The 23,036-nt window shown below is 45.4% G+C and overlaps 1 pseudogene; it reads left to right on the top strand.

Moving 5' to 3' along the window:
* The first annotated feature begins 361 nt into the window (after window positions 1-361).
* On the top strand, window positions 362-1,389 carry LOC136498463 (uncharacterized; annotated as a pseudogene).
* The last annotated feature ends 21,647 nt before the right edge of the window (window positions 1,390-23,036 follow it).

Below are 23,036 nucleotides of genomic sequence, written 5' to 3'. Positions count from 1 at the left end.
GAGGAGCTGGAAAGAGCCCGGCCAAACAGGCCCCTACTCCCCGTGCTGGCTTTGCATGCGTGCGTGCCCACCACCTTTAAGCGTCACTTGTGTTACGGCCGCTTTTGCTTGCTTTCACCAACCTTTGTTACGCCCGGCAGCATTATATTTTTCCTCTGTTTGCGCGCCCTCATTACTTAGCCGTGTCAGGTTAACTTAAACCGATTGCTTTTGGTTCCAGTGTGACCCTGAAGCTTCTGGTAGCACATGCATGCAACCCAAAGCCCACTTGCTGACCTCCTCCTCCTGCCCATGCCCCTCCGGCCGGGTGACCTCTATATATACCCATGGCGTCCCACTGGCCAAACTCCATGTCCAACCATCGAACAACACACTCCTAGCTAGCTAGCTACTACTGTGATTACTACCGTCACATACACCATCCACAAGAATCTCTTCCTCTAGGCTCCAGCTGCAGCTGCAAGCAAGCCAACAAACAAGATGAAGAGCAAGGCGTCGACGTTCTTGAAGCTGAAGCAGATGGTGTCGGCCATCGTGGCGGCGGTCAAGTCCAAGTCCACGGCGGTGCGCGTCAAGACGAGCGCGCTCAAGACGCGCCTCCTCATCTTCGGCATCCTCCGCAACAAGAAGCTGCTCATGACGGCCATCAACCACAAGATCCACGCCATCATGGGGCAGCAGGAAGCAGCGGGAGACGGCGGCAACAACAAGGACGGCGGCGGCCAGGAGCGGGGCGGCGGCGGCAGGAAGGCCATCGTGCTCTACCAGCCCCCCGCCAGCTACAGCTTCTCTTCGGAGCTCGGCTCCCACGAGGTGGAGCCGCAGGAGCAGGAGGTGGAGGACAGCGATGACTACCTGACCCACTCGCTGTTCGCCGAGGAGGAGGACGACGAGCTGGTGAACGCGCCGGGGTCGGTCATCGACGTCATGCGTGACGCCAGGGAGCGGGAGGGCCGGCGAGGGCGCCGAGTTCAGCCTCGAGGACGAGATCGACCACGTCGCCGACGTCTTCATCCGCCGCATCCACCGCCAGCTCAAGCTGCAGAAGCTCGACTCGTTCAAGCGACTGTGCGAGATGCTCGAGAGGAGCACCTGACGATCGATGATGATCGCATCGCATGCATCTTGATTGGCATCATCCATCGTACGTACGTGTTGCCAATGAATTAGTAATCAGCACTATGAATAACTTTGAGATCGATCGAAAAATTGCATGCATGTAAGTAGAAGGAATAAAGGTGGCATGGAGAGGAAGATGCTTTTCTTGATCCAGGGTTTACGTAGAAGGGATGATGGAAATTTTACTTTGACTAATTAATCATCATGTTCTTTTGTTCTTTGGGATTCATGTGCTTAACCTTCCAAAAACTCAATAAAGTGGTAAAAGAAACCGAGTATGTGGACTGGACACCAGATTTATTAAGACTCATCGTCTGCGTGTCTTGTCACAACTCACATATGGATTTCTTTCGAAAAGGTCAGCTAAATATCTACGCTTTTTAGGGAACGAACATTCTTATTGTAACATAACAAAAATGAATTTCAATTCTTTTTTTTCTTCTTTATGGAAAGAGAAGGAATAGAACACACAACAATATATATGGTTGAAATGGAATCTAACATGGAGCAAGCTAGGCCAATTTTAATTATGAACGGTGATCACAGTTCACAGCAACTTGGTTGGTATAGATCGATCGGTTAACGCTACTATGCTCTTTTTCTGAAAGGAAATTAATCGATCTAGTCAAGTTTCGTCACAGACCACGAACACAACACGTGTATATATGACTGTTCCAGTAGGCCTCGAACAAAAGCACTCGTGCACGGAAGACATGCTGGACTGGTGACTGTACATGCATGACAAACAAAAGTGCTCTGTTCGCCACCCTGCTTTTGGTCCAAAGCACACCACAGCTGTACGCCGGCCTGAACGATCGAAGCAGTGGCGTTGAGGAACGAACAAGGGGCACCTTGTTTTTTACAGCTACCCAAACATCTGCATTACCAAAAGACAGCATTTGCTTGCTCAGATTTTGATCAAAGCTGAAAGGTTCATATCTTGAGATTCAACAAGAATTGTAAATACTTTTTTTCTGGCCAACCTTTGGTAGCTTTCCCTTAATCACTTATTAAGTTACAAAAGGTCAGCATCTAAAAGTTATCAGTCATCGAATATTTCAAACTAATTCAGATTTAATCTTGCTTTGAAAAGGCTTTGGGAACTTAAATGCGCAATTCTCAGGTTCAGGGAACAAACTATACAAATTTATAGGGACCTATGGTGCATTTTAGTGAAAGGAATGTGGTTACACAATAATATGCTTTAGAGGAAATCAAAATATGTTTCAGACCAAAAAAACAACCACAACCATGATAGTTGGTTTATTAAGGGAGTGTCGATGTTTTACCACCGATAGCCTATCACGGGGGTATCCGGGACAGTTGTTCGAGCTTCGATGAATAGTGGAACTCGGCGGTTACGCAAAGAGACTCACGATTTATACTGGTTCGAGCCCTCGACTTGGTTGAGTAATAACCTTACGTCCAGTTTGGCGTTAGCCTGTTTGTGTCGTGTTGCTTTGAGTATTGGGTGTGTTCAGTTGTTTACAAGGGATATCCTCACCAGCCCTTTATAGTCCAAGTGCTGAGAGGAGTTGTTTGTGTTCTACTCGGATACAAGGTCAGAGTCCTAAGCTATGTTTTGGACGTCTTTCCTTGTATAGTCTGAATTGGAGTTTTGGTCTTACACGTTACTTTGCTCCGTGTTCTTCTTGGCGATTGGGCTGTGGGCCTTGTTACCAAGGCCCACTTCCCTATAGTATGGTCTATGGGGGGGCCCGTAGGGTTCCCCATCGACAAGCCCCCGAGCATTTCATGATTGAGTTTCAAGGGCTGAGTTGTTGTAGACTTGATCCAGGTTCTTCTTGAAGTGAAATCTTGAGATGGTCTTCTTTGATTCTTCTTCTGACTGATGTGCGCTTTTGCTGAAAAAAGTGCACTCAGTGAGTGCAGCCCCCGAGCCTCTGGCTATTTGGCACAAAAAGCTAGAGGGTCTTTCTGTCTTGATGTCATCCGAGTTCTTTTCCTTTGAGTGCAGCGAGTGCAATTTTGCAAAAAATTGCACTCATTGAGTGTAGCCCCCGAGCCTCTTGTTTTTTTGGTACAAAAAAGCTGGAGGGTCAAAAAATTAAAAATGTGCTTTTCTGTGGTGGGTACTTGCAGCCCCCGAGCGTTCTCTGTATCTGCATGCTTTGGCTATAATGTAGTATTGTTGCCGACTTATTGTATCCTTTTTCTGCGTTGCTTCCTTGTGAACGGTTTTTGGCATCTAAACGTTGAGATCTGAACGGACCGTTGCTTTCTTTTTCCATTGTGCATGTCATTGATTGCGGAACGGTAATTTTTGGTGACCGTTTTCACTTGGGTCACGTGGGCCGTGTATTTTTCCCTTTATAAAAATGACTGCCCTGTTACTGTTGCTCCACTTGCCTTTGCGGTGAAAAATTCCTCAATCCTCATTGCTGAGAAAACCCTAGCATTGCATCCGCCACCTCAAATCTCTTGCTGCTGCTGCTACTGCATCTGGCCCTTGCTTTCGATTAATGGTGAAGAAGAACAAGGGCAAGGGTGAGTTTGTTGACGAGGAGAAAACTCTTAAGCAAATTGACAATCCTGAGTTCATGGCCATGAGATGGATGCAAAGGCAGTTCCCGAAGTCGTCGACGCAGGAGGCGGAGCTGGATCTGCTTGTTGCGCATGGGCTCATTCAGGAGAAGTTTCTTTCCAATTACTTGCTGTCTGGTGAACATGTGATTCCGTCCCCTTCTCCCGATCAATCTGTTTTGTTCATTCCTTTTGTGCGAGCGGGGCTCTGTTTTGCCCCGTCCGATTTCTTGTTAGAATTTCTTGGGTCTTATCAGATTCAGCTTCATCATCTTACCCCGAACGGGGTTCTTCTCCTTTCTGCCTTCGCACATCTTTGCGAAACTTTTATTGGAATCCCGCCTCCTCTTCTCCTTTTTCGTTATTTCTTTCATATGCGGCTGTCTGATTCTAAAAATCCTCCTTTCTTTGGCTGTTGTCTCCTTCAATCTCGTCAGGGACGTAAAGAAACTTTCCCTTCTCTTACTCTTTTCTGATTCTGTAAGAGATTGGGCCGAGAAGTGGTTCTACGTCCCGAAACCGGTCCCTTCTTTTTCTTTCGATCTCTCTCTCACTCCGACTTCTCTTCCTATTTGGAAGGATAAACTTTCTTTGGTTGAGCTCATGGCACTTAAGCCTTTGCTTACTCGAATTAGCCTACTGAAGCAAGCTAGTTTGATTGGCAATGGCATAGTTGCCAGTTTTCTACGTCGCCGGGTGCAACCTCTCATGTAGAGGGTGCACTTTGGTTTTGAGTACACTGGTTCCCCAGATCCTTCTCGGCTTATTCTAGACGCCGAGTTGTCTGAAGAAATCATCCTTGAATGGTTGGGGCGGATTCTTAGTGGTGTCTCGGTGATGCCCGCCCATGTGGACGAGTATGATGCTGCTCATCCTCCTCCTAAGGTATGCGTATGCCTTCCCGAGTTCTTTTGTATCGGGTCTTTTTGATCTTATACTAATTTTGTCTCTTTTATGCAGGACTATGGCCGGGCTTTTAAGCTCGTTGTCCCTACTGCTGCTGCTGCTGATGTGGCCGAGGAGGAGGCTGAAGAAGATGAAGATGATGTTGTCGCTGCTGCTGGCAACGTGGTTGAAACCGTTGTTTCAGGGCCGGGTTCTTCTTCTGCCAGGTTGTCTATTGGCTTATTTGAAGGTCAACACTCCTATGTTGAGTATGTTCCTGATTCTCGGACTGCTCGATATATCCTATTATCTAGGAAGCGGTGGACTAAGGTTGCTTCTAAGCAGTCTTTGCCCAAGAGGCGACGTTCAGCTCGTCAACACCCTCCAACAGGTAATATTCTCATAGGTGAGCTTGTGCTGAGCCTTTCCCGAGTTGTTTTCCTGACTTTGTCTTGATTTGACCTGCTTTTGTGTATTCATCTGAGTTCTTCTTGTCTTCTGATAGATGGTTAGTCTGTCGCTGTTGATGAGGAGGTGACTGATGATGAAGTCCCCCTTAATCTTCGTTCGTAAGTTTTTACTTCTCGAGTGCCCTTGTGTTTTGTAAGATTTGCTCTGACTGAGTTCTTTTTTCTGTAGTCATGCACGGGCTCCTTGTGTCCCAAATGTGACAATTGCTTCTGCTTCTGTCCCAGAGGCCATCCCAATCCCCTCCTTTGAGGTGGTTGAGGATGATTTGTTTTCCGTGCCACTTCCCGACTTCATTTTCTCGGAGGTGGCTGGTGATTTTAAGAAGGTCATCAAGTAAGTTTTTCTCCTGGTTGTTCTGATTTTGATATCTTATTCTATTTTTGATAGACCCGAGTTCTTTTTCATTGTAGGCCTTCTGAGGATGCCTTGTCTTCTCTAGCCCTTGGGGCTCAAAAAGCTTTACAAGAATCTGCTGTTGGTGAGCTCTTGTTCTGCCTTGCCTTTCTGTCTCTTGTATAATTTATGTATTCTATATCCTTGTAGACTTATAATTCTGCTTTTGTAGCTTCTCCTCCTTGTGTTGCTCCTCTTGAGCCACATGTTGAGGAACAAAATGTTGGGGCCCTAGTGTCCTCTCAGGAGGAGCACCGGGTTGTGGATAGTCCCTCGGGCATTTTTGCTGCTGCTCGTCTGCCACCTGGGTCATCTCTGTTGTACTCCCTCGAGGCTGCTTCTCGAGTTGATGAGGTAGTGGGTGAAGGTTCTGATAACTACCCTCCCCTACTTCTGTTGCTGATGCTGGTCGACCGTTAACATCTGGGCCGAATACTCTTCTGCTAACTTGTTTAGGAGAGGAAATGGCTCAGCTTGGCCGAGTTGAACGGTTGGCCAAGTTTGTTTTCTTCTTGGGAAACCTTTTCTGGTGCTTATGGCGCTGAGCTCAAGGTATCCGAGTTCTTTTTTGACTTTTGATATTAGTTTCTTCTGCTTCTGTCTCACATATTTTTGCTTTGTAGTCTTTACTTCAAGATCAGGATGTCTTGTTCGGTCCTCATGAGGCACAATTTACTACCATTGCTGAGGCTAATTTGAAAAGAAAGGAAGATGAGCTGGTTCAGGCTAAAGTTGTCCTGACTTATGAGAAGGAGCAGCGTGCTCTGACGGAGGCCGCCCTCAATGCCAAGGTGCTTGAGGCTGAGAAGGCGCGTGACTCCGCTCAGGCTGAGAATTCTGACTTGAAGGAGAAACTGGCTGGTAAGTTGTTTTTTTGTTGATCGACTGTTTTTTCCCTTGGTTTTGCTCTTTATTTTTTTTTCTCTTCTGAGTTGTTGATTTGCTTCCTTTCAGTTCTTGCTCGTGAAAAAGAAGCCTGGTTGAAGGATAGGGAGGCGATGACTGACACCCCATCCGTACTTCATAGAATCAGGCTGAGTCTATAAGTACCCTTGCTGATTTTAAAACTGCAAGAGGCTCAAGATTTATTTGCTCAGGCGAAATTGATGAGAGCTGGAGCTTATTGTGATCTTGTTTTAGGCCATAAAATTTGTCCAAGATCTACAGGCGAAGTTGAAGGCTGCCCATGAGCAATTCCGGGCTCTTATGCTGCAGTCGCTCCAATCATTGCTTCAGTCTGTCGGCGAGAAGACAGGGATCTGGGCCTTGGAGGCATAATACCGGTGCTTTCTTCCCGGTTTTTATGATTTTGTGAAGGGTGGCTTTCACCGATGCATCAACAATGTGGTTTTGTATGTCGGTTGTTGCCCCTGATGCCCCTCTTGAGCGGATTACTGAAGCTTCTGTAACGGTTGAGTTTTTCAAGACAGTGGGAGGAGGCCAAAGTAGAGCTTAGTGGTCTATCAGACCAAATTCTTGATCAACTGAATGTACTTCCTCCTCCTCCGCCTTCTTGAACAGATGTGAAAAGTCAACTTTCTTTTGATGTCCTTGTTAAGATACTTTGTCTCTGATTTTTAAGATGTGAGCAGGCTTCATCACTGTCTTTCTTTTTCTTCTGATTTGTCTTTAATGATATGGACAGGTCTCGCCCTATCTGTCTCCTGTGTGCCTTTTCGTGCTTTGCCATAGCTTGTTTTCTCGCTTTTGGGGTAGGTACCCGAGTTGTAGTTGTTGCTTGTGGTGCTCTTAGGGCAAAATGGTCGGTCGTACTACTCTTTGAGTAGGCGGCCGAGTAGTTGCTTGATTGTCCCATTCTTGGGGCGAAGTGTCAATCATTCGCTCTTGGGGTAGGCGACCGAGTTGTTGGAGTGATTGTGCCGCTCTTGGGGCGAAGTAGTCGATTATACCGCTCTTGGGGTAGGCGACTGAGTTGTCTTTGTTGATTGTGCCGCTTGTTGGGCAAGTTTGTCGATTGTACTGCTCTTGGGGTAGGCGACCGAGTTGTATATTTGTAGATGCCTGCTTGTTGGGCGAGGTAGTCGATCATACTGCTCTTGGGTAGGCGACCGAGTGTTTTTGTAGATAGCGCGCTTGTTGGGGCATAGTAAACGATCGTACCAGCTTCTGGGGTAAGCGATCGGACCCGTATAGCACAACCGTTTTCGGGTTGGCTATTTGTAGGGTAAGTAAGCAATCGTACCAGCTTCTGGGGTAATGCGAGTACGCCCGTATAGCAACAACCGTTTTGGGTTGAGCTGTCTACAGGGCTCAGTCGTACCATCTCTTTTATGGTAGAGTGACAAATGCTAGCTTGGGTCTCCTTACCCAAGAAGCTATTTGGCCATTGGCCATCAGTCAAACCATCTCCATATGGTTGAGTGACAAATTGCCCGTGTAGCACAACCGTTCTAGGTTGGCTGTTAACAGGGATGCCCCTTTTATCCCCAACCTGATTACGGGTTGGTTTGTTAGTTCGACAGGGCTTATATCTGAAGTCGTTCTTCTTGAAGAATTTCTGCTTTATTCTCTTGAAGCTTGAGTACAATATGTTGTACTAATTGTAGAATCTTTTGAGTTGGCTGATATGCCAAGATTCTCACTGATATTTCATCTGGAGTCATCAACTCGTATGTGCTGGGTCCTATTGCGTTTTTGACGATGAAGGGTCCTTCCCATGGATTGAGTAGTTTTGTGTCGTCATTCTTCTTCCTGGATTAGTCATATAACTGAGTCCCCTGGCTTTAGTGATCAGGGCTGAGACTTTTGTCATAATGTCTTCGTAGTCCTTGCTGATATCTTGCATTTTGGATTATTACATGTCTTTATTTCTTCTATTGAATCAATTTCTAACCGCCTTGTTTCTTCGCTCGCCTTCTTCGTATTGTTCTATCTTGGGATAGCCATATCAAGTTGGCTGGTAGTACGCTTCTGATCCGTAGACCAGAAAGAAAGGTGAGTAGCCGGTGGCTCTGCTGATCTGGGTTCTTAAACCCCATACTACTTTTGGTAGTTCATCGATCCATTTTCCACCATAATCTTTCAAATCTTCATATAATTTGGTGTTAAGCCTGTAATATGAGTCCGTTTGCTCTTTCGACTTGTCCATTGGCTGTGGGTTGCTACTGAGCAAAGTGCTGTTTCTATCCACAATCTTTTGCCTAGAATGAAATTCTCTTGCTGTAAATGGTGAACCAAGATCTGTGATTATTTTGTTGGGCATGCCAAACCTGTGCATGAGTCTTGATGAATTCTATTGCTTTTTCTACACTATCTTTGACTAAGGGTTTGTATCAATCACTTTATAAATTTGTCGATTGCCACAAATATGTTTCGAAGCCTCCTTTTGCTTTTTGAGTGGTTCGACTTGATCCAGCCCCCAGCATGAGAACGGCCAAGCTGGTGTATGCCATATCAATTATGAGCGGCACGTGTGATGCCTGGCAAACATTTGCAATTCTTGCATGTTTTGACGACTCTTCTGCATCTTTGAGTCTGTTGGCCCCATAGAACCCGGTCTGAATGCTTTGCCAACAGTGTCCTAGAGGCTGCATGATTTCCCACAACATCCTGAATGGATTTCATCCAAGATTTCCTTTCCTTTATCTGTTGAAAACACATTTAAGTTGACTCCAGATGATGCTGTTCTTTTGTATAGTTTGTCTCCCACCAGAACGTAGTTTTTGCTTCTTCGTATAACCCGGGTTGCTTCTGCTTTGTCTTCAGGTAGTTCTTCTCTTTGATAAAATCAATGTATGTTTGTCTCCAATCATTTTGTATGACCATGATCTGTCTTGATTGGGTCTGGTTCTTCTGCTTGATCTATTTCCATTGGATCTGTTGTCTCCTTTTCTATGTCCCTAGGTTGTTTGATAGATGGGGTTATGAGTTCTTCTACAAATATACTAGGTGGTACTTTTGCTCATCTGATCCAGTTTGGCTAGCACTCTGCTGCAACATTGGAATCCCTAGTACATGATGGATTTCGAGCCTTGGAAATTTTCTCCAATTTTCTGACTTCTACACAGTATGCATCCATATTGTCTTTTGTACAATCCCAATCCTTGTTGACTTGATTGATTATCTATAGTAAATCACCGTAGACAAGTAGCCTTTTGATTCCGAGTGAGCTTGCAACTCTTAGACCATGTATTATGCTTCATATTCTGCTTCAGTGTTAGTTGCCTATCAAAGTATTTGTTGAGCACATACTTTAACTGTCTCCCTTCTGGTGATATGAATAGCACTCCTGCTCTGGCTCTCCTAACTTTAGGGATCTGTCCAAAATATATTTTCCAATGATCAGTATTGGTTCAGGCTCTTTTTTGACTTATTTCTGTCCATTCAGCAATGAAGTCGGATAGTGCTTGCGATTTGATTGTTGTTCTTGGTTGTGTTTGAAGTCCTACGGTGTTGAAAGCACTGAGTTACTGTCCATTTTGATATCCGACCTGTTGCATCTTTGTTGCGTAGAAGTCTTGGAGTGGAAAGTTGGTTACCACTGAATCTTGTGTTCATGGAAATAATGTCCAGCTTTCTTGATGATATCAACACTGCATAAAGTAGTTTTTGCACGTGTGGGTATCTCACTTTTGATTCTGTTAGTACTTCGCTTATGTAATAGACTGGTCTCTGCACTTTGTATGCGTGTCCGGGTTCTTCTCTCTCAACCACAATTGCTGTGCTGACAACGTTCTTGGTTGCTGTAATGTATAGCATCATGTCCTCTTTGCCTTTTGGTGGTGTCATTACTGGTGATGATGCCAGTATTCTTTTAACTTTTGGAATGCTTCTTCTGCCTTTTTCTGTCCCATTTTGAAAATTGCCCTTTTTCTCCTAGTCGGGAGATGAATCTGTTGAGTGCTGCCATGCATCCTGTAAGCTTCTGTATGTCTTTAACTTTCTTTGGAGGTTTCATATCCATGATGGCTTTAACCTGCTTTGTACTTGCTTCAATTCCTCGGTTGCTGACTAGAAATCCGAGTAGTTGTCCTGATGGGACCCCAAAAACACACTTTGTGGGGTTTAGCTTCCACTGCCATGCTTTTAGATTCTTGAAAGTCTCCTCGAGGTCTTCTATCAATGATCCGGGTTCTTTTGTCTTGATTACTACATCATCAATGTATGCTTCTGCGTTCCTTCCGACTTGATCCCCAAACAAGTTTGAATTGCTCTTTGATATGTTGCCCTGCATTTTTAGCCCAAAAGGCATTGATTTGTAGCAATATGCCCCAAAGGTGTAATGAATGATGTCTTGCTTTGGTCTTCTTCTCTTAAGATATTTGATGATAGCCTGAATAGCAATCTAGAAAGGATAATAGAGCTGATCCTGCTGTTGAGTCGATGATTTGATCAATCCTTGGTGGAACATATGGATCTTTTGAGCAATGTTTGTTGAGGTCTGTGTAGTCAATGCACATGCGCCATTCTTTTGAATTCTTCTTCTCAACTAGGACCGGGTTGGCAAGCCAATCCGGGTTGATTATTTCTCTGATGAATCCCTGCCATGAGCTTGGTGATCTCTTTTTTGATTGCTGCTTTTCTTCTGGAGCGAATCTTCGTAGCTTCTGCTTAACGGGTTTGGACCCTTTGTTCACATCAATTATGTGCTCAGCCAACTTTCTTGGGACCCCTGGCATGTCGCCGGCTTCCAAGCGAAGATATCTTTGTTGTCCCAAAAAGTTGGTGAGCGCGAGTTCCTATTTGGGATCGAGATTTGCACTGATGATTGCCGTCTTCTCGGTCACCAGTCAACAAGTCAATAGTCTTGGTAGCGGCTTCTTTTGGTGGTGCAAAGTTGCTTGGCTTCTTAGCCGGTATTTGAATCTCATCCGGGTTCATTTCGTTGGCTAGTATGCAATCTCCTTTCCTTCCTTTATGTCTTGTAATCTTTCATATTTGTACTGCTTGTACGTCGCAATCATGTGCTTTCTTTAGATCTCCTTTCAATGATAATACGCCCTTTGTTGTTGGCATCTTGAGAGTAGGTATGGATAGTGTGGCACTGCCATGTATTTTGTTAAAGCTGGTCTCCCAAGTATTGCGTGGTAGCATGATTCAAAGTCTGCAACTTCGAATTTGATGAATTCCTCCGGTATTTGTCTGGTGTGCCAAAGGTGACTGGTAGGGTTATCTGTCCGAGTGGCATAGCTGCTCTGCCGGTACTATTCCATAGAATGGTGTGCTTGTTGGTGTCATTAGTCCTTCACAATCCAGATTCATCCTTCTGAGAGTATCTGCGAAAATTATGTTGAGCCCGGCTCCTCCGTCGATGAGTACTTTAGTTACTGCCACTCCTACGATAGTTGGACCCAGTACCAGCGGGTAGCATCCTACGTTTGCTGCACTGGTCCATTGGTCTTCTCTTGTGAAGTGGATGGGGTACTCTGACCAATCTAGATATCTTGGGGTGGCTGGTTCAGCTGCCATGATGGCTCTGTGAGCTAGTTTTTCTTGCCTTTTGCTTCGTGTGTTAGGAACACCTGAAATATAACTGCTAATTGGCGTTTGGGTTCTTGATAATCTCCTTCAGCTTTCTTTTCCTCTTGGATTCTTCTTGCTTTTGCTCCGAGTTGTTTTGATTCCTGTTTTCTCTCTTCATGAATTGCCGCTGAAAAGTGCTGCATTCAACTAACTTATGTCTGGTCCTGGGTGTATGTGACATGGCATGTTCTCTATGTTTTTTCCGGTGCTCTTCCTCGATAGTTGTTGCTCTAATAGTTGCTATTACTATTGTACCCACTGTTGTTACTGTTGTTGTTATTGTTGTAGTTGCCATCGTAATTACCACCGTTGCTTTATTCGTTTGCTGTTGTCATTGTATCTTCTCTTTGTTGTTTGTGGTTGCCACCATGTTTGTCCTGCCTCGGCCTTTTGTCTTGCTGTCTGTAATAAGGTCTTCTATTTTTTGGGTTGTCCCTAGCAAACCGGTGCTGGGTTCTTCTTCCGATGAAATCAGCTTTTCAACAACCCTCTTGAAGTCTTCATTTGTTCTTGGGTTCTCATTGAAATAGTCTTTGTATTGCCAGTTTGCTAAGATTCCTTCCGTAAAAGCTTCTATCACTTCTTTGTCGGTAATGTCGTGGACTTGAGCCCTGAATTCTCCGAATCTTCTATAGTATTCCCTTAGACTTTCTCCTCTCCTTTGCCTTACTCCTTTCAACTCGGCTGCGGTCATTGGATGGGTAATAATGCCTGCAAAGTTGTTGCAGAAAGCTTCTTGCAAGTCTTCCCAATATCTGATTGATCTTGGCCTCAATTTGTCAAACCATTGTAGTGGCATTGCTTCAGGGCCATTGGGAAAAATAGAGCCTTGATGTCATCATCTCCTCCGCTAACTCAATAGATTGGGAATAAACTCTTAGCCATTGTCTTGGTTCTACTTTGCCATCATTGGAATGATTTGCTGGTTTAAATTTGTGTGGTAGCTTCAATGTTTGTAGTCTTCCTGCAAACAAGGGAATCTGTCATATGGTTCCGTTCTTTGTAGTCTGGCGATCTTGCCCTTCTGTAATAAGATCTTCTTTTAACTCGGACTCTCCGTAGTCATCTTCTTTGTCAAATCTTCTTGATATTTCTTGGTAGTTGGCTCAATTCTGGTTTGCCTCTTTCTTGTTGCTTTGAGTAATGTTCATGCCTTCCATTAGCATCAGCACTTTCTGTTTATCCTAGCCTTTGAAAATTTGATTTTTTGGGTGGTTGCTCTCCTTGTGGCTCTTGTGGAACTTCCTTGCCGGGTTTGTTTTCTGGTCCCCGACTTCTTTCTTCTGGTCTTCCTCTGACTTTCCGTTATTTGTGTGGGTGTGCAATTCTTTTGTTAATTCTTCAATTCTTTCCCTTTTTGTACTTTTTGCGGCTTCTCTTTCCGCCTTCTTTCTGTTGTATTCCGTTAGTTCCACCTTGTATTTATTCCAGATTTGCTTCCTTTGTTTAGCCCTGTTCCTTCTTCTAGCCTTCAATTTATTCTTCTTTAGTCTTGCTAGCCTTTGCTCATCATTTTCGTTGCTATCGCTTTTCTCATCCGGCGAGATGTTGCCTCCTGATTCGTCTGAAGATTTTATATCTGGTATCTGTGGTGGTTCCAGAGGTTGTTCTAACTGCTCCACCATGTATACAGTGTACTTCTTCCGAGCTCTTCTTGTATGGTATTTCATCCTTCATTTGGTTGAGCTATCGATAGTTTCTGAGCTGGATCCGAGTTCTTTTCCCTCTTGACAAGGTAGTTCTTCAATGTACGTGCTAGTCTGGGCTTTGCTTGAGGTGAAAAAACCTGACCAATGCACCACACAGTCTTGTGGGGTAACTATCATGATCATCCCTTCTTGTGCTCCCTCCAGGAGTATTTTTCTTGCTAAGTTCATCTTGTCTTGGGTAAAGTGTTGGTAGATTGATGCCGTGTTGTATAGTCCGTACGTTCTCGAGTTCTTTTTGGAGTTGTACGGGTTGTATTCCTTCACGATTGTCGTCGCATCTCCGAGTCCAATTAGGCTTTGCTCTTTTGCTATGAAGATTGTCTTGGAGTCGGGTTGTATCTCTTTCTCAGAGTCGGTTTTGTATCCACTTTCTTCTTCATTCTGAGTTGGATCCGAAGTTGAAAGTTTCATCATCTTCTCGACGAGTTCATATTCAACTTTGTCGTCGAGTTCTTTTTCTTCTCGGAGATGGGTACGTAGCTTGCCGTCGCCGTCAGCCTCATAGATCTAGGATCCGAAGACGAAGGTTGTTCCCGCCAGAAAAGCCATCTTGAGGTCGAGGTCCGCCGAGCTCTTAAGAAAAAATTCGTCGAAAGCCCCTACCTGGCGCACCAGCTGTTGATGTTTTACCACCGATAGCCTGCCACGGGGGTACCCGGGATAGTTGTTTGGGCTTCGATGAATAGTGGAACTCGGCAGTTACGCAAAGAGACTCATGATTTATACTGGTTCGGGCCCTCGACTTGGTCGAGTAATAACCTTACGTCCAGTTTGGCGTTAGCCTGTTTGCGTCGTGTTGCTTTGAGTATTGGGTGTGTTCACTTGTTTACAAGGGATATCCTCACTAGCCCTTTATAGTCTAGGTGCTGAGAGGAGTTGTTTGTGTTCTACTCGGATACAAGGTTAGAGTCCTAAGCTATGTTTCGGGCGCCTTTCCTTGTATAGTCCAAATTGGAGTTTTGGTCTTGCACGTTGCTTTGCTCCGTGTTCTTCTTGGCGATTGGGCTATGGGCCTTGTTACCAAGGCCCACTTCCCTATAGTATGGTCTATGGGGGGGCCGTAGGGTTCCCCATCGACAGGGAGGAATGCAGCACATAATCCTATAAATTTGTAACATAATCCTATGTCATAGGCTCAGCATTTGTCACAATATTGATAGTTGGTGTATTAGACAATGCCAAACTGTCAATACTACCTGCAACTACATGGAACATTTCACCACATGTTGCGAAAGCCAGGTGAACAAAAAAGAACTAGTATTATGTATGCACATGTATTTCACCAACAGCTCACAATCATAACAATCAAGGGATTGATAATCAACTTACAAGGAAGACCACTGCTGCCTCTAGTTCCACCAATAGGAGGAATGCAGCTTGAGCTTTCTCGACAGTCTTTGGTCGGCCAGTGAGGCACTTGGCCACAATTGCATCACAAACCTCCTTCACGTATCTGAGAGAAGCCAACTCCATAAATTGTTGAAGATGACAAATAATCAGAAGCATAAAAAGGAATGCCTTGGTAGCTGAAGGCACACACCTTGATGCATCGGCGTCAGTAGCTCGCTAGAACGTGAGGAGGGCATCTAGCGCCTTCTCCTATACCAGCGCATTGGAATCTGCAACCGTCTTCTTAAACAACGGCCCTAACCACTGGAGTAGAACATAAAAACACTAGACTTCAGATCTTGCACCCAAAAAATGGTTTGAAATACGCAAATGGAACCGCACTAATTGAGCATAGCGTAGATCCGAGCGTGAAATGAGGCGGATCGGGAGGCGTAGGGGAGGGTATCTCACCGAATTCACGGAGGTGGGCATCCTTAGGGTCGGTGATAGAGTCACATAGGGCGGTGAGGTCGATGTTTGCGTCATTCCTCACCTTCCAGTTCTTATGCTGCAGCCGCTCATCCCACAACAACTTCTTCGCCTCCTTGAGGAGCTTCTCGTCCTCCATCGACATGGCCGGCTGCCGCTGCCGCCATGGGGATGGCTCCACCAAATGAGCGGCACTATAGCCTCACGTGTTCTACAACGGCTAGAAATCGTAGCAACCTAGCGCGGCAACTTGAAAATCGTAGCATGAGTGCTATGCCCTAGAAATCACAGCAACCTAGCGCGGTGAGCATGACACGGCCATGGTGCAGCGTGCAGCTAGCGGCTCGGAGAGGAATCAAGTGAGGCAGCAACAGAGAGAGGGGTGCACGTGCGGTGGTCGGAGAGGAACCAAGTGAGGGGGAGAGGTCGCTGTAGATCTAGACTACTCATACCTTGTTGCCACCGCTATTCATAGATCGACGCAACCCCATTAGAAGATGACCCACATCCTCCTCAACGAGATCCGGCGGCCGCATCATCACTAGGGCATCATCGCATCGAGGCTGGCCTGTTGCTCGCTTCGCGGCATCAGCTGCCTGCGCCTCATGGCTCACTGGATCACGGGTCTGGTGCGATAGTGCGGGGCTATGGGGAAAGGGCGCGGTGCAGGGTTGTGGGGAGGACGTCGTCGCGTGCAGGCGACGCGCTCGTGCCGAAGGTTGGGGGGTGGGGAGGCATGCTTGTGGCAGGGGGTCGCGCAGTGGGGCCGTGAGGTAGCTCACGATGCCCGGGGCAGAGGGGATAAGAAGTTAGGGTTTGAGTTTTACGCAGATCTCATCCACCCGATCGTGGATCAACAGACAAAAAATCTTGGGCCGAACTGGAAATCGTGGGCCGAATAGGAAATCGTGGATCTCTTTTTCTTTTTCTTTTCTTTTTGTAGGGGCGGTTGATGATTGAGCCGTCCCTACAAATCACAACACCAAGGGCGGCCGGTGAGTGAGCCGCCCCTACAAATCGACCTATTTGTAGGGGCAGCTCGTATCACCAGCCACACCTACTGTGGCATTTGTAGGGGCGGCTGGTCTCGTGGGTGCCGAACATGCCCACTATAGGGGCGGCTATATCCTTAGCCGCCCCTACAAAAAAATTGAGCCGTTGCTACAAACCTTTTCTGTAGTAGTGATCCATGCGAAAGTGAAATTGCCCCACCACAGTTCAAGCAGCCCGAAGAAAGAAGCCTCATAGCGGACCTGTCAGTGTTTTGTAGACCGACTAGTAAATTTATACGTGTGTCGCGCTGTTCTAGAAAGATGATGGTAGCACTCAAAGGCACGAGGAATTATACTGGTTTAGGCTGAAGCCCTACGTCCAGTCTTAGAGAGGGTTTGAGTTTGTGTTCCTCGGTTGAATGCTCTGAAGTTCTTACAATGGGGTGTGTAAGCTATGGGAAAGAGGTACGAGGAGTGAGGTGAACGAATGTCCGAATGAAGTCTCGAGAGTTCATCCCCTAGATGGGAGGCCTGGCTACCCCTTATATAGAGTTCGGGGCCAAATTACATAGAGAGAGGGGTTCTCCTGACCGAGTGGTCGTGAGCCCGAGGGTGGGAGAAGCTAGGGAACTTGGCTTGCAAGCAAGCATGTCTTGTCCTAGTGTCATCACATGTTCTGGTACGACCATCATCGTGGTCTAGCTCCCATGTCACGGCGTGGCATGGCGTGATGCTAGAGTGCCGGTCGTGATGGCACTGTTGGCACGGTGGTGGTTCACCAACTGTACTGCGTGATGTGGTCTTGCCGTGGCCTTCATCATCGTCTCCTGTTCTCGTAGTGGCGTCGTGGCGATAGTGTGGGAGCAGGTGGCTGCTCCTAGGTCATCGATCACCTTTGCTGGTCGTGATGCCGGTGACCTCGACCCTGGTCTGTGAGGTTGAGGTCCCTGGTGGCTTAGCCGTTCTGGAAAGTCATGGCCGGGGTCGTGCACCTATCCCATAGCGGGTGGGGTTGTACGCCCGTCTTGTCCGACTAGATTTAGACGGTGCGGCACCATACCGATCGTGACTGCCTGGTATTGTTGTCTTGTCTGCGTTGGGGCGTGCAGGGATGGTGCCTGCCCCCAAGATGGTTGTCCTTTCAGTTTTGGTGGAGTTAGTGGAGCGTGTCTGTCCCTGTCAGGGCTAGTGTACTTGATGGATCCTGACCTCCCCCCGCTCCCTCCCAGGGGTCATGATGGGGGAGAGGTTGTGTGGTGCTACGTAGTGTGCAGCGGGAGGAGAAAGAAGAGGTCGTGGTGGACCCTTTGTCTCGGCGTTCGGCCTAGAGCCTTAGCGGTTTAAGCAAACTACGGTCGCTGGGCCTCAGCCAGTTGTGCTATTCGAGAGGCTCACTAATCGGTGTCTTGAGATACCCAGGGTATCATGACCTCGACAATAACCCCCGAGCGTCTTCCCAATCTTGGAATGATCATGGAGACGTTGAATTCTAAATGTATCATGCGTAGGCTTGAGGTCGTGACTAGTCCGAGCTCGAAACTTCGAGCTTTGTCGGTTAACCGTTCAATGCGGTAGGTGGCCGTTGCGTCCTGTCCCATCAAGTTGCCTTGATGGCGAGGCGAATGCTTGCCCTACTGAACTTAATGTGTCAGTACGCTGCATGCGAGAGTATGGGATCCAGACAGAACCGTGTGGTCTCGTCGATGTTGTAACGGCTCCGCCTTTTAGAGGATTTTGATTTGCCCACCCTCCCGCAGGATTCTGACATTAGGTAAGCCCCACCCCCTGTTTGCCACGCGACTCGGGATTCACGAGCTGAGCAGTCCGCCATTGGTCCTATAAATAGGGGCTTTCCTTCCATTTGAACTATTCTCGACCGTGCCTTTGAACTACTCTTAGATCTTTGAGAAGCTGAGTCTGAGAGTGGGAGTGCTTTCTGATAGATAGCAGAGGGTTTGAGGATGCGACCCGTAAGGGTTCGGTTGTGTTGGCCGGAGGCCATCGATGCTTCATCCAACACTAGTGCTAGAAGGAGGCTTGCAAGCAGGGGGGCGCGAGATGTCGTGGAGGTCGGTTTCGAAGCAGTGCGACCATGATTTTACCCATGCCTCAGTGGCTCGGGTATCTGATGTGGTCATCAGCTGAGGGTGGTCCTTATCTGCCGCCTTCTTTCTCCCCTCGTATTCTTGTCCAGAAGCCGTGATGCCGGAAGAAGGCTTACGGGGTGTTCTTTTCTACCTTGTCCGGCCATTCTTGTAGCATGAGCTTCCGGAGCTTTTAATGATCATTTTTTATACCATGTACGCGGCTTGGTCGCGCTCACTTTGTAGTCGTTGATTATGAATATAGAAGAACCTCCTTTTCGAGTGTTGTGACTTCTTTCAAGGTCGTGACGAGCCCTTGAGCCGTCGGGCCGGGATTGGGCTTGTCAGTTAAAGGTTGTGGACTTCGGGCGGGTCATCGACCTTCCGCCACACTGGGGAGGTCGACCTTCGACCTTTGTTCGAACGTCCTTTCCTTGATTATGAAGACTCATCGTCTTCGTGTCTTGTCACAGCTCACATATGGAGTTCTTTTGAAAAGGTGAGCTAAATATCTACACTTTTTAGGGAGGATTCTTATTACAGCATAACAAAATGAATTTCTTTTCCTTCTTTATTACTACGGAAACAGAAGGACTAGTCCCACAACAATATTTGCATGGTTGAAATGGAATCCAACATGGAGCGAGCAAGCTAGGCCAACTTTAGTTATGAACGGTGATCACAACAACTTGATTTGGAAATCGATCGGTTAACGCCACTGTGGGTGCTCTTTTCCGGAAAGGAAATTAATCGATCTAGTCAGTTTCGTCACAGACGATGAACGCAACACGTATATCATATACATGACTGTTCCAGTAGGCCTCGAACAAAAGCAATCGTGCATGGAAGACATGGACCGGTGAATAGACATGCATGACAAACAAAAGTGCTCTGTTTGCCACCCAGCTTTTGGTCCAAAGCACACCATAGCTGTACGCCGGCCTGTACGATCGAAGCAGACACAATCCACAACAGCTCTGTGAGACCCCACTAATGGGCCTTGGGCCGGGCCGGAGGGTCAGGCCGAACGGACGAACACTGTAGCAACAGAGTGGCACGGGATACTGCACCATCACGGAAAACACTGTAGCACCAGGAGTAGTACCACCTCGGAAGCTGAAGTTGAGCCCACCAACTTAAATAGCCAGGCCAAGGACACGTAGAAATCTTCGGTTAACCGTTTTACGCGAAGCGAGGACGAAAGTGTAAACGGGTTGCTACGTAGGTGGGCCCACCCCTCGGTAGAGTGGGCCTGCGTTGTGTGCCGGGCCTGGGGCGTTACAAGCTCATTCCACGCCCAACTCTAATCAAACATCTTACCTCTGTTTGTTCACCGACACGTTTTCCGCCGCCTTAAAGCCCAAGAAAGTTTAGCACATGGGCGAGTCTTGCTGGAATGACGCTGTGTCAACTTCTTTTTCGAGAACACGTGTTCTTTGACACGTGTTTCATTAAGAGGATTCACGTCGTGTCAGCTTCATTAAATGATAGGGTTAAGTTTCACGAACAACATATGCTGTCAATTTTATTTGTGGTTGGTTCACCCTGACAAAAGAGACTAAAAATCCGTCCTTTGCATCAAATAATGATCAAGCAAGAAAACGAATCCCGACAAGCACAGATAGAAAAAAAATGTTCAAAACCGAAATTGAAGGAATATTGATAATTTCATTTTGTATGGCTCTCGCCCAACCCTTCGACAGCCCCTCCCCCTCCGCTGCTGCCGTGCCACCCACCCCTCAACCTGCGCCCCCAAGCCTAGGTTCCACCGACCCAACTGCAGATCTGCGTGCCTCGCGAATCGATCTATCTCGATCCATGCTAGAGTTGAAGTTGCCCCACCACAATTCAAGAAGTCTGAAGCAAGAAGCTAGCCTCATAGCGGACCCAACTTCAAATCGCTCATATCCAAATTCAAGGAGTGAAATCCTGGATCTACGACATCTGCTTTTGTTTCCGTAGTCTCCAATCCTCGGAGAGCTAGCACGAGATCTCAGGACCTTGTTGTAGGAGGTGTAAGCGGGCACCTTGAAGACACCAGATGATATGACCATGCCATCACCGATTCAAGTTACACCAAACTCCAAACCGAACATCACCTACATCTACACCGGATCACGTTATTGATAGATCGATTACGTGTAGTCAAGCAAAGAAGCTAAAAGATGAATGTGCTACTTTATGAAGTTCATTTTAATATTAATGAGAATTATATGCTGCCTAAGTTGTGCATGTTGCTACTACCCAGGTTCACCTAGGAGAACGACAAGAACACAAAAAGAGACAACTAATAGAGAAGGACCACACTCGAACCTGACCAGTTCAGCAGAACAGTCTGAAAGAAATAGTACTAACTTTTGATTCCCAAAAGCTATGAAGATCAATGAGCACATTTTAGAAAGCTTATCAAGTAGAGTTTCGTTCTCGGGTGGTCTCAATTGAGTTGGATTTTCCAATGTTGAGATTATACTAGATTAGTGAAGACTTGTCAAAAGGTCAACAGTCTGCCTGATGTTTAACTTACCATGTAAAATTGTACCATTCTAAAATGTTTTATGGTGCATGCTTTACATGGTCTGAAAGCTTATCAAGTTAACTTTCCAATGCAACCAACGACACATCAATTGGACTTTCCAAGATGAAGTTATTGCCAAAACACTAAAGATTGCGTAGAATCCCAACAACCACGATCCACACGATTGCACATAAAAGAATAAATTAAAGTAAAAGGTCGCACGAGCAGAAGAATCAGAGAAGGAAATAAATTATAGCGGTTATAAAGTATAGAACGAGAGACAAGTGAGTGATGCAAATGATTCACTATTGTGTTCTCAATGAACAGTGTGTACATATATATATAGGGCCCATGTGGGCGGTTACAAGTATGAAAGAGAGAGAGAGGTGAAAAGACACCCCTTAGATTAATTCCTAATTGATCACTAAATAATAATTCTTAACACTCATCCCTTGATTAATTTGCTTCTTGTAGTTTTCACTGTTCCTGTATTATGCATCATTATGAATCTTTGAAAAACCCTGTGGAAAAAACCAAAGTAATACCGGTATACCAGACAAAACTCCTTAAAACCCAGTGGAAAAAATAAAGAGAAAACACCATGATATACAATCACCAATGTTATTAGACCCTTTGAGATAAATCCAAAGCCTTAGTCTAAAAATACCTTGACCATAGGGTCAATATGCTTCAAATATCATCTTCCAAAAACCCCAGTGGGAAAAACTAGATGATATAGCATATACCTTTGTGTTGACATTGCCTCATAAAAAACTTTATATGAGAAACCTCAAAGGAAAAAACTCACATAAAGAAAAGAGTGCAATGCATCTTATGTTCTAGTACCATCCGTCAAAAACCCCTGTGGAGACCATGGATGATATGACATAACCTTGTGTTGATATTGTCTCATTAAAAACTTTATATGAGAAACCCAAAGAGAAAAACTCATACAAAGAAAAGAGTGCAATATGATGTTTGCAACAAATTATTAATCAAAGAGACTCTCCCCCTGATACTAGCAAAACTCGAAGTAAATTCATACCAATACATTCAACACATAAGAAATATGAAGTATGGTAGATTTTACGAATATCTCTGCAAGATTATTATAAGACTTAGTTTGCAAATGTTCATATGCCCATATAACCTATGGAACAGAACCATTTTAATGCAAAAATATTGCATTAAGTATAACTTGTCTCCATCTACGCAACACAAGTTGCATTACCTTTTATAGATAATGACCATTGATTCAATAGAATTACCACCACATAACTTCAGTATGTGATATATCATTCTGTCAAGCTACACACATTCATGTGAAGCCTTATAAAATACAATATCAGAATGAGTGGTGGAAATGACCACTTCTGTCTATTTAAAGACTACCACAAAATGGTCTTTCCACATGTACATTAAGCCTTTTTAACGATATGAAATTAGGGATCCAATAGATAACCAGAATCATTGTATCCAACTGAATCATGGGTTCTTCCAAACGAACACACCAAGATCACTTGTGCTATTAAGATATCAAAAGATATCCTTAATTTTAATCCACTAACATTTGGTAGGAGTAGTGCTGCTAATAGATAGCAAATCATTGCAAAACTAATATCCGACCAGGAACTTTTGCAAGATATATTAGCGAGTTAATAGCACGGAGATAATGGACCACATGTCCCGATATCTCATCACTATGGCATAAAATAATTTTTCTCTATCATGAGGTAGAACAACCATAGGATACCTTCATATTGAATCACTCAATATGATCTAGATATCGATAGCTTTTATAAAAAATCCTGAGAGAAGATGATTGGATCATAAACACAAAATGAAATTTTGGTTAGTCCGTATCTTCCATCTCAAACTCCGTCTTTAGATTACAACGTGCTATTAACATGTGTTCATCACTAATGATGCCAAGATTATTGACTATCATATAACACTATGAAATCCAATCAAGAACTTCAAAAATGAACACCACGTGTAATCAATCTTGTATCCCTTCAGTTTA

Source organism: Miscanthus floridulus, chromosome 12 (assembly GCF_019320115.1).
Source record: "Miscanthus floridulus cultivar M001 chromosome 12, ASM1932011v1, whole genome shotgun sequence".
NCBI lineage: Eukaryota > Viridiplantae > Streptophyta > Magnoliopsida > Poales > Poaceae > Miscanthus > Miscanthus floridulus.
The sequence above is the reverse complement of the archived record's forward strand: the minus strand, read 5'-3'. Positions and strand labels throughout refer to the sequence as shown.